This window comes from Tachysurus vachellii, chromosome 9, assembly GCF_030014155.1.
Source record: "Tachysurus vachellii isolate PV-2020 chromosome 9, HZAU_Pvac_v1, whole genome shotgun sequence".
In the NCBI taxonomy this organism is placed as follows: Eukaryota; Metazoa; Chordata; class Actinopteri; order Siluriformes; family Bagridae; genus Tachysurus; species Tachysurus vachellii.
The window spans coordinates 10,564,265-10,577,194 of record NC_083468.1 but is presented as its reverse complement, the minus strand read 5'-3'; the positions used below and the strand labels follow the sequence as shown (position 1 = coordinate 10,577,194).

Genomic DNA, 12,930 nt, shown 5'->3' with positions numbered 1-12,930 from the left:
CTGAACAGCCAGGTGGGCTCATTTACCAGGAGAAGAGAAGGGTCCAGGATACAAGAGAAGGTAAGTTGGCAGAAGAAGTGTAATGCTCTGGGCAATTTTTTGCTGGGATTTCTTGCGTTCTCATGTTACTTTGATATGTACAAGCTACCTAAACATTGTTGGAGACCAGGAAAACTCCAACAGAGCAGTGGTAATAATGGCAGTGGCCACTTTCAGCAGGACAATGTGCCTTGCCACACTGTTCAGGAATGGTTTCAGGAACATGGTGTGCAAGGTGTTGATTTGGCCTCCAAATTTCCCAGATCTCTATCCAGTCAAGCATCTGTGGGATGCAGTGGACAAATAAATCTAATCCGTGGAAACCCAAACTCACAACTTACAGGATTTTCTTCTGTATCTTGGTCCGAGACACTATAGAAACACCTTCAGAGTGAATTGCACTTATTTCAAAAATATTTCATCCAGAATAGATTTTTATGAATATAAGCCACATTTCTGAGCTGATCTGATGTTGGTTGTCCAAGCAACAGAGCAGTGTTATGGGGATTGGTCGCTGAGCTGTTGTGAGTAAGACAAGATAATTATTGAGAGTCTGAGAAACAATTGACTAATCAAAATTAGGCACAAGTTCCTCCTTCCTCCATGATGGTGATTTTCCCTCCCACTGTGCATGTGTGTGTGTGTGGGTGTGTGTGTGTGTGTGTGTGTGTGTGTGTGGGTGTGTTACCTAGAAAATAGGTTTTAGGAATGATAAAGTTTATGCATTCTTGCAGATGTGATTTAGGGGATAATTGGAGAATGATGAGCAATAGAGATGATTGAGAAATAAACTGAGAAATGGAGATATATTGTGACAGACAATAAAAAGCAAAGGAAGTGGGAAAAGGAGATAGAGACAGAGGGAGAGAGAGCAGGAGTGATGGAGGGAAGGGGCAACAGATACAGCCAAGCAAAAAGAGTGTTACTTTGCTTTAGGGTTTGTGAAGCAGAAGAACAGGAGGAGTCTTATCGCAAATGAACAGGTGCTCATCCTCCCATCAGCTGTCTTTTGCTCCCTCCCTTTCTCTCTCTCTGAAGAATTATCTCTCGTTCCTCTCCCCCTCTATTTCTGTTCTGCTTTACACGTTTCTCTTTCAGCAGCATTCTAAATAACCAGGATTAGTGTGAGAGACAGGCAGACGGAGAGGATGAAATGATCTCTTATCACTTCATCAAATGGAGAAAAACACAACACTTATCTTAAATCTTAATTTGGTCTTTATTGAGCTGAAGTTGTCATTATAAGCACACAAAGGTATAGAGTATAACAATTTTTTTTGCTTAGCTTACATCCATGTAATATGCAGTAGTTGAAAGGTGAATTTAAACAAAAAGGGATACAGATCCACATTCTGTAGATTTTGAACTGCAATTCACAACATAAACAATATAATTCAAATATACATATATGTATATAACCTTAATGATTATATGGGCAATGATCTGCTGGAAAACCCTGGCTCCTGGCATTAATGTGGACATTACTTTGACACTACCTAAACATTGTTCAGACCCCATCAAGGCAATGGCATTCTCTAATGGCAGTGGTGTCTTTTAGCAGGATACTGTCCCTACCATACTGCAAGATGTTTTCTGAAATAGTTTGAGGAACACGATGTTTAAAGTGTTGTCTTGGCCTCTAAATTCCTGAGGTCTCAATCCAATCAAGCATCTATGGGTGCCAGATACCACAGCACACCCTCAAAGTGCTTGTTGAGTCCATGCTTTGACAGGTTAGAGGCATATTGGTGGCACAAAGGAGACCTAAACAATATTAGGTGGGTGGTTAAGACTTTAATACTATGACTATGAAATATGAATTCATATAATTCTGAATTATTACGATATAATATATACATATATATATATATACATACAAATACTTTTTTTAAGGTTATTATCACATAACCAGCATGTCTAATACAATCTACATATTTTGTGTATAAATTGGATTTGTAATTTTTTTTCCTCTTCCTTCTTTCTTTCCCCTTGTTTTGTATAGTATAGAGTACCTGAGCTTCACAAGCATTCTCACAACAAGCATGTCCAAGCATTTCAGCATACAACTGCCTCTGACATTTTGTGCACATGACAAATGAACTTGAAACCTACAGGGCTAAAGTAATTTACTTGGAGCAGAGAGGGGGCAAAGGCATCCTCACCAGAGTCATGGGGCAGAACAGACTCAATGTATGATGCCATGTCAGCCTCAGGTGTGGCTTATGGGATTGCCTCAACATCCTCTACCTTGGACATCTTTTGGCAGGCTGCCCCATTGGTCTCTAAAATGATTTTGTTTGTAAAGGCTGCCCTATTGGTCTCTGGCATTGGCTGAGTTGGGGAGGCTGCACAATTGACCTCTGGGAAGACTGTACCATTGTCCTCAACTATTAACTGGTTTGTTGAGGCCACCCCTTTGGTCTGTAGCATAAGTTGCACTTCACAAAAACACAAACTAGACAAGCAGGAAGTCACAAATAAACACAGCATAGATAGTACAATAAAAAAAATGATCCAATGAAATAATTATCAAAACAATATAACATTAAAATAACAATCACAATATAAGTAGTGTTATACAAACTGATGACTTTGTGCATTGTGTAAACATGTGAAATGCACATTGGTTTGTGTGTGTGGCATAAACATGTGGAGAGCATTCTGTCATTCTTTATATATTGGTATTTTTAAATTTTTTATATGAACCTTGCAGATGAAAATATACATAGCCGGTGTACTGTATAGAAACCACTGTTTAGTGTGTGTGTGTGTGTGTGTGTGTGTGTGTGTGTGTGTGTGTGTGTGTGTGTGTGTGTGTGTGTGTGTTTGTGTGTGTGTGCAAACACTGCAAACATCAAGCAGTTCTCTGAAAGTGCTGCTATTTATCACTGAGAATGACTCCTGACATAGTAAAAAAAAAAAAACAACACATAGCGGCCAGCTGGTGGGCTTCAAGAACTGAGGAAAAAAGAAATGGAGAGAGAGAGAGAGAGAGAGAGAGAGAGAGAGAGAGAGAGAGAGAGAGAGAGAGAGAGATATGAGAAGAGAGAGGTGCAGAAGTGTGTGTAAAACCCTGCTGTGCTGTGCAGCTCATAGAGATGAAACACCTCAGAATGTCTCAGATATCTAAAAAGCAAGGGTTCAGAAACTATTGGAAAGTCACCCAGCATTTGAGAAAAGCATGAGAGAAAATACAAGGTCACTGATAAAAACAAGTTTTTATTTCATCTGTTAGCAAACTTTAAAACTATTTAGTCAAGATATATCAGTACATATTCGAAAAAGAAAAAGCATCTTTAGAACTTTTAGCACATTAACGTTGTGTGTTTAGGCTGAAAGGAGTAGCAATGTGATCACATATTACATCGTAACACTAAGAAATCGATTGTTACAGTATATTTAGTCCTCAGACTCTGCTTGGTCAAAAATTGGATGCAGTTGTTCCAGAACAGCCAACACCAAAGGCAGGGATAAAGGAATTTCTTTGTTTCTTATTCAATCCGTGGTAATCAATTCATATCCGTAATCCCCAATTCTTTTTCAGCTGTACATCTCAGTCTGTACCTCCTAGATGTATTCTTCCATAGAAGAGATAGCCTAGTACTATGAAAAGCTATTTGTGATGAAGTGACGTGATATAGCAATACATTTACACACAAGTAAATTTAGTCATATTCAAACTTGGGTTACACATCTGCACAAAGGTATTTAAGTGATAGTGTCTAGACCAATATTTCCAAAAAAAGATGCTGTCTCCCCTAAAGAAAAGACCCTTAAAACACCAAAACACATCTTTAAATGTGGCCTCAAATGGAATTACATACTATTTTACAGAAATTAATACATTTCAGTATGACATTTTAATATGATATTTGTCTTAAATTGTTATATTTGGATGCAATTGCAGTAACAGTCGTATGCAAAAGTTTAGGAACCCCTGAAAATTTCCATGATTTTCATTTATAAATATTTAAGTGTTTGGATCATTTTGATATATCAAATAACTGAAGGACACTGTAATATTTCAGTAGTGAAATGAGGTTTATTGGATTAACAGAAAATGTGCAATATGCATCAAAACAAAATTAGACAGGTGCATAAATTTGGGCACCCTTGCCATTTTGTTGATTTGAATACCTGTAACTACTTACCACTGATTAATTGGAACACACAATTGGTTTTGATGAGCTCATTAAGCCTTGAGCTTCATAAACAGGTGCATCCAATGATGAGAAAAGGTATTTAAGTTGGCCAATGGCAAGTTGTTGTTCTCTTTAACTCTCCTCTGAAGAGTGGCAACATGGAGGAATCAAAGCAACTCTCAAATGACCTGAAAACAAAGATTGTTCAACATTATGGTTTAGGGGAAGGCTACAAAAAGTTATCGCAGAGATATAAGCTGTCAGTTTCCACTGTGAGGAACATAGCGAGGAAATGGAAGACCACAGGCACAGTTCTTGTTAAGGCCAGAAGTGGCAGGCCACGTAAAATATTGGAGAGGCAAAGGCGAAGGATGGTGAGAATGGTCAAAAACAGCCCACAGACCACCTCCAAAGACCTACAACATCTGTGTATCATTTAACAATTCAGCACACTTTGCACAAGGTGAAGTTGTATGGAAGAGTGATGCGAAAGAAGCACACACGCCACAAACGGAGTCGCTTGAGGTATGCAAACGCACATTTGGACAAGCCAAATGCTGTGGGGCTGTGTGGCCAGTGCTGTACTGGGAATCTGGTTAAAGTTGAGGGTTACATGGATTCCACTCAATATCAGCAGATTCTTGAGAATAATGTTGAGGAATCGGTCACAATCGGTCACAAAAAATTTAAGTTAAGCCGGGGCTGGATATTTCAACAAGACAACAACCCAAAACACTGCTCAAAATCTACTCAGGCATTTATGCAGAGGAACAAGTACAAAGTTCTGGAATGGCCACCCCAGTCCCCAGACCTGAATATCATTGAACATCTGTGGGGTGATTTGAAGCCGGCTGTCCATGCTCGGCAACCATCAAACCTAACTGAACTGGAGATGTTTTGTAAGGAGGAATGGTCCAAAATACATTCAACCAGAATCCAGACACTCATTACAGGCTATAGGAAGTGTCTAGAAGCTGTTATTTCTGCTAAAGGAGGCTCTACTAAATATTGATGTGATTTTTCTGTTGAGGTTCCCAAATATATGCACCTGTGTAATTTCGTTTTGATGCATATTGCGCATTTTCTGTTAATTTAATAAACCTCATTTCACTACTGAAATATTACTCTGTCCTTCAGTTATTTGATAGATCAAAATGAAATTGCTCCTTTTCATTAAAACCCAAATATTTATAAATGAAAATCTTGGAAATTGTCCGGGGTTCCTAAATTCAAACATCCAGAATGCTAGGCATGTTCTAGGTCACAAAATCAGTTTGGCAAACAGGACAAATTAGGCAATGAATCAAGGGTCAAAATGACAGGGTCTCAGTGTGTATGAGTGAGTGAGAAAGAGAGAGAGAGAGAGAGAGAGAGAGAGAGAGAGGGGTGAGGTATTGGTTACAGTTGGGTTGAATTAGATGTATAATGACTGTCAACATGGCAAGGTACAGTATGTGAGCTGTAGGTAGACCCTATATGTAGGCTGTGGTGTGTGTCTGGAAGTTCACTGACCGGGGTTGACCAAACTCTATCAAACTGTTAGACAGTGGGGCTTGACCTAATACTGCCTGTCATGCACGAAAAATGTTCCAATGCAAGAATCATATGAGTAATGTTAATTAACGCATGTCAAAATTTTCAAATGTATAATAGTAAAAGAAGTTATGAAAAAAGACTTTAAATTGCTCCTTAAATATAGCAAATGACTTCTAACATTCATTTGTGTTACAAGTTAATTACTGGAAGATGGAGATAGAATTGATTTAGAAACATTATGAGATGTACTGCCAGCCTGCTGAATTACAGTTTAAGCCACACACACACACACACACACACACACACACACACACACACACACACACACACACACACACACAAGTAAGGCTTTAGAACAAGTTTACCCCCAGCCTGTAAAGAACCACTCATCGATGTCCACACATTAATTTACCACTGTTTATTAATTATTTTCTATTTGCACATAATTAACTGTTAGACTCCTAGTTCTTACCAGTTCTAATCTGTTTTTCTCTACATTGTGCTATAATACTGTAACTCTTCAACACCTACACCGGCCTATTCACACTTACTCCACTTTATATGCACTGTTTATTATGTATATTCATCTCAACATGCACATCTAGAAATCAGCACTGTTTAAGCTGATTACTTTGGACATTTTTGAGTAGATAGATAAACTGTTGATTTTAAGCTCCTTAGTAAAATTATGCTAGCATCATGGTTACCATAAAGTACCACTGTAAAAATATAAGTAGTTTCATAGTTATGGTGAATAGCATCCTAAATCCATTGTGATGCCATAGCTGGATACCATGAAATACTATAGCAAAATTATTGCTAAACATAATGCTGAACCATAGTGAAGTTTTCTAAGGACTAATGTAATGCAGAATGAGACAGAATGTGACGATTGACGATTTTTGTGAGTTGGAGTAACACATTTTACCCGTGTGCATGTGTCTGTGAAAGTGGGTGTGTATGTGTGTATGGGGGTGGTCCTCTAACTTCACCTCTGGTTGTGCATGCACCACTGATTTGTGAGGAAATGCTGTGATTTTTCTGTTAAGCAAGGGAAAAAACTGACTGTAGAGCAAAACAGATTGCAGGGGGTTAAAACATTAATATTCTGTACGAGAGACATACAGACTGACACAGGACCTCATTTCAGCCCTTCCAGTCTCTGAAGAACTAATTTCAGATGCCCTCCATCCACTCAGTGTGTGTGTTTGTGTGTGTGTGTGTGTGTGTGTGTGTGTGTGTGTGTGAGAGAGAGAGAGAGAGAGAGAGAGAGAGAGAGCTTTGTTTTGGAAGCAGCTGATGTGCTCTCAGGTTTCTTTGAAAATCTCATTCTGATAAGGTCAGCTCTTTAGCACAGCACCAACTAATCAAGATAACCCTGATTATACTTTCCACGTATTTGTGTGTGAATGTGTGTGTCTGTGTGTGTGTGTGTGAGTGAGTGAATTGAGGAGGTGGAGTATGATCAATGACATTTAATTAGACAGATATGTGGTGGAAGTGATGTCATAGATCACAAACAACCGAGTCACCTGGGAAACTATTAAATAAATTAACTATAATTTTTTTTTAATAATGGCATTAATAAATGAACTTTAGGAACAGAAATGCCAGATAATCACTGTGTAATAATGTAGTACACATTAATGACATGTGCACACTAATTAGCTACAATATGTTTTCTTCTGCATACACTATGAAGGAAGCAACTATCATTTTCAACATTTTTTAGGTGCAACTAGATCGACATATTCAAAAAGACACCAGAACACACACACAGAACAAAGACAGTCCATTTAGCCCTGTTTTAAACCCTTCCCCTTATCCCCTTTCCTCAGGCCATCTAAAAAAAAAGGCTGCTCAGTGACTGTTTATGCTGAGGTTTATTTCTCAGACAAAGCTGAGATAACTACTTTTCCATGTTAGCCAAGTACAACATATTTCCCTTTATTAATGATAACTTTGAGTCTGTCTTTAATACATGGGTTAGTTCTTGGAGTGATGGATGACAAGCACTCTGTATCAGGGATGCGTTAAAATCAGGCAATATCTCAGGTACTCTGGTCACAAGGCAGGAGTATCTGAATTCCAATCCATTGCAGGACACAATGCATACACATATACACACTAATTCACTAGTGCCAGTTTAAGGGTTATCTATGTTTTGGGAGGTGAAAAGAAACTGGAGAATCTAGAGGAAACACACAAACTATGAGTTCAGTATTTAACAGGGGCCCTGAAGCTGTTTTGCAGGCAATAGTATACCTGCTGTGCCACTATCCTGCCTAGTTTTGACTGCAGTTAATACAGAGTATGATAATTCACAAAGATAAGTAGTAGAAATAGGGAGAAATCTTTTGCCATTGCAGTGAGTTAGGATATGATAGGGAGGGCAAGAAAGGAGGGCCAACACATCTGCTGGAGTTGCCTCTTCAGTGCCCTATCACAGGACCACGCCAACACAGCACATTTTTACGACCTGTTATTGCCACTGTGAGAACGATTAGCTGAGCAGAATTGGCTGTTGCTGTGGATTCATTCTGCTGAATTGAAGACTGCCGACATACACACAGTCCATCCAATAGCTGTGACTGGATATCAGCCTAGAAATTCTCTTCCTCATGGAATCATTTGAAAAAGGGACAAGTTTGTGTTGATTAGCTGCATTTGGAGTTAATGCAAGAGGAATGCAAGCTCTTATATTACCATTTGAGGCTTTTAACACACACACACACCTGAGTACCTGACATACCAATATTAGATATAAAAAATGCTACACTTACAAACTAAAACAAAGGAATGAACCAGAGCTGAGTACAAAAAGTCTGATTAAATTCAGGCCAGTTCTGCCACACTCAGCACTCGGAGGAATGTGTGTTTGGGTTTATATGTGTGTAATGAATATAGTCAGCCTTAAATTCCTCCACAGAGCAGGTGTGTGAATTGCTGAAACAGGAGATCATTGGAGGATAGAATTAAAGGTTATTCGGTGGTAAAAAGAAAGGCCACTTTTTAATATTGAAGTGCTATCCTATTATTCTGATGAGATCGAGTCAACATCAACAAACAGCATTGATGTGAGCTCCTGATTAAAATGGAAAATCAGGAACAATAACTTACTTCATTTAAACTATGACTCTACAGCGATCTAAAGTTTTAACCACTGTGTTTCCACAACCTAAAGGATTTTGTTAAAGTGCCATGGTTATTTTGTAAAGCATGCTAACAGCACTATGGCATTCCCACAGCTAACATTCCTTCAAATTTCTGAATTTTTTTGCTTTCGAACTCATCTGTACCTGGCAGCTCATGTAGGTGTCCTGCTATACACATACAAATCATATTTAGGTTTCCAGGGCACAGTCTTTAACTTTAGCTTTGGATTTCCTAAATAAAATGACATTTTCCAAGTTAAATTGTGAAAGAGGTTCCTAAGGTTATAAATCAATACCTTATGACAGAATGACATTTGTACCTGAATCTGTCCTGCAAGTGATTTCGATGATTTTGAACTAATTTAACTTTTGTCCAGTTCATATTGTTTGCTAATTGCCTGATTCCCTGCTCTCGCCTAACATATTAACAATGAACAATTTTGCTGTCACAGAGATTTTTTAATTTTAATGGCACACTGCATGCAAATTAAACAGTGCATGAGGGGAAACTTACAATAAATGAATTTCTGTTACTGAAAATGCTGAAATTTGACTGTACTAAGTACTATTAGCTTGTCAGATTTTAATATCACTGACATTTTACATTTGATAGTCATTAGGTAACAGTGTGAGCATCCTTGGGAGGTGATTTTTAATGACGTCCCAAAGCAGCTTTACAGAAATATATAAATTCTGGGTTTTCTGTATTTTAAGCATATACATTGATCCATAACGAGCAAGCCAGAGGTCACAATGGCAAAGAACCAGACTCAAACAGGAATCCATCCTCATCTGGGTGACCCTGGACAATGCGAATGTAAAGAACTATAAACTGTTTAATGATGGAGAGTTGAGTGCAAAATTGGTTGCAGCAATTGCAAATGTAAGCCATCTTAATGGTCTCCATTCACAGTAATCTTATTAATCTTTAGGCTGTCTATGTGGGGACATCATCAGCAGCAGTGAGTGGTTTTTTTAACGTGCTGAGATCTCCAACCGGATTTAGGGCATCTGGATGGATCAGGAAGGGTCAGACAGCAGAAGTGGTTAGAATTACTAGGATCAAGAATAGCTTAATACAGAGACAGAGACAGAGAGAGAATTGTTGGCATACTAGTTATTAAGCCACTAAAATATGTGATACAATGTTGATTGCGCTCCATGTAGATGACACAATGACTTACACTTCCTGTGAGTTGTGTGAAAGGTAACAGTAAAGTGGCACATTAAAGCATTTAACAGTACTCTTGGAAGGAAGCCAATTTGAAAAGAAATGAAGAGGATCTGATTACGCTTTGCTCTTACATTGGACAGCATAGGTAAAGGACAGAAGGATTGTATAAAACATCAGCAGATGTGCAATGAATTTCCTCTTTATCCCTCTCGCTCTCCTTTCTCTCCTCTCCACCCAACCCCTGCTTGCTTCATTTTCTCATGCCCCATTGTGATCACTATGCTTCTGAATGTTCAATCACACCTCCAGCCGAGATTTGTGCTCTTTTCTCTCTCTCTCTCTCTCTCTCTCTCTCTCTCTCTCTCTCTCTCTCTCTCTCTCTCTCTCTCTCTCTCGCTCTCTCTCCCCTTCTCTCAATGCACAAGGCTCATTTTCCAGGCCCTGTTTCCATATAAGCCCTGGTTTTGACTTTTGCTTGTGTTAAAATCCTGATTATGGACTGATGAACAGACAAAAAGAATCAGGAGACAGGAGGAATTTAACTGAACTCCAGGCTTGCATTTATACTGTCATCAGAAAATAACAAAAGTCACAGCTTTTGCTCGATTAAAGTTCACTGAAAAGGACTGAAGCAGTGACGTTCCTGAAATTCCCATCCATATATTTTGCTTGATGTACATAGTATCACTCACTGAGAGCTTGTGGTTGATGTACAGCATGTCGTACGCCATTCCTTCAACCAGATGGGACAAAACAGTTTGTAACAGAGAGTCTGAAAACAGAGAGTCTGAAAAGGAGAGAAACAGAAAGCCCCCTTTTGAAGCTCCACCCATACAATTTGGTGCCCTGTTTTTAGAAAGACCAGTCAGTGGAATGGTTGTGTCTGCAAAAGTTAGGTGCAAATCTTAGATTACTGCCAGCCACCCCAGGAACTGTCTTACCCCAATGTAGTATGAGTATGAGTAGGAAAGAGAGAAAGGAAGAGATCAAGGAAATGGGTAGACACCTGGACCAGGAAGTGCCATCTTGTGCTTCCTTGAGGGATGCTATTGAGTCAAGGGATGCAAGCCGGTAGTACTGGACCCATTTCACAGTTCCTTTATGGGAGTCATGTGGTGAATGGCTTCAGTATCACCAGCTTGATGGTCCTCTGCTGTCCAAAGGTGAAGGGGCACCTGACCTTGCAGTGATGTAAACACTGTCAGTGCTCTGCAGCCAGTGACCTATACACTGAAGACCGCCCTCTTTATGCTGGAATACTTCAGCTGTATCTGTGGTGTGCCTGGAAAGCCAGCCACCTTACCATGATAGCAATGGGATTAGTCACAGCACTTCTTCCTTCTCTGGCCTTTACTACACAACTGTCACACACTCAAATAAATCACTTCAGATCACACATGGAGGCCATTTAAGAGACTGTCATGTGTGGCCTGGCAGAGGACACAGCTGGAGATGTATTGGGCTACAGCAGCTTTTTTCAGCTCAAGCAGCCTGCTCCTTTGTGTGTTGGGTTGGATAATGATCACAAGGGGTTTGAGAGCTAGTGGGGAGGCTTAGCATGTCTGCATCTGAATCTTCCCCACAATTCCAAGTGTCAAGTGGTCTTACAATCTCCCTTGGTCTCACTTATGGGTAACAAGGAGGTCTTTCAAAACATAAAGATGTACAAATAAGTAAACCGCTGAGGAACAGTTGAGAATCGTCACAGCTGATGTGTGACCATGCCACTGCCAAGAGACAAAGCAGCTACTGACTTTAATGCACTTTTTTCCTGCTGCTTTCATCTCGTCTTGTCCCATTTTAACATTTTAACCAATCATACACTGGTATGAAGTCACATTCTAGTTTTAATTTAATTTTGACATGGATTCTTGTAGTGTATGGCATTTTAGATTGTGGTACACTAATGGAAAAAATCAAAATAGAAAAAAAGAGAATTATGGCTTGTGGAGAACTCTGTATGTAGTTTGCTTACTAAGACAACTTTAACTGTCCTTTGTCACATAGAAAAGAGAAAAACAAAAGCTTTCACTTCTGTCTCTGCATACGACTCGATGACACAGTTATACTTATTCTCTAGAGATTTAGAACTTTGAGCTGTGTTTTTAGCTGTTATGAAACACTGTAAACGTATATATAGTACCAAAAAGCAGAATCAATAGAAAAGAGAACAGCATGAATTTAGAAAGTGCTATAAATTAATTGTAATTTATCCATTTATAAGTGGATTAATGTAACTGTGTACCTTTAACATGACTATATATATATATATATATATATATATATATATATATATATATATATATATATATATATATATATTGTACATTTACCATCTTAAATACATATTTTGTGCAATAGATAGACAGACAGACAGACATACAGAACACAGTGCTCTCTACAGTCACACCTATAAAAGATTGCATGTCAAGCATGAGCTCTGTGCTAAATAACACAACTTCACTCCTGTGAGGCAAGAACAATACACACTGTGATTCACAACTAGAAAGAAACATCTTCAAACATGAGAAATCTGTGGCCAAAAATAACCAGTGTCACACCTGTACATGTTTTGTGGGTCTTACAGCACACACACACGGTGTGATGCATATGCAGCTAGACAGTAGTTTTTAAAATTCAAAATCCACAATACGTGTTTGGGAATGTTTCTATCTGAGGTAATGCCTCTATCTGGTATCTACAGTACAAGATAGATAGATAGATAGATGGAGAGAGAGAGAGAGAGAGAGAGAGAGAGAGAGAGAGAGAGAGAGAGAGAGAGAGAGAGAGAGAGCAATAAATATTGTGAAAAAGATTTCTGGGAGGATATTTTAATCTAAGAATGTATACCAGATAAAGCCTTCACGTGCTTTGCTGATTTGTA

General features: G+C 38.8%; 1 protein-coding gene across 1 annotated transcript in view; it reads right to left on the bottom strand.

Annotated features, from left to right (window-relative positions):
• Nucleotides 1-6,937: 6,937 nt before the first annotated feature.
• The window catches only part of LOC132851049 (latent-transforming growth factor beta-binding protein 4), a 424,131-nt gene continuing 418,138 nt past the window's right edge, over nt 6,938-12,930 (bottom strand). The window contains exon 36 of the mRNA XM_060877626.1: nt 6,938-6,955. The gene's annotated coding sequence lies outside the window, so the exon portion shown is untranslated. The remainder of the gene's footprint in view (nt 6,956-12,930) is intronic.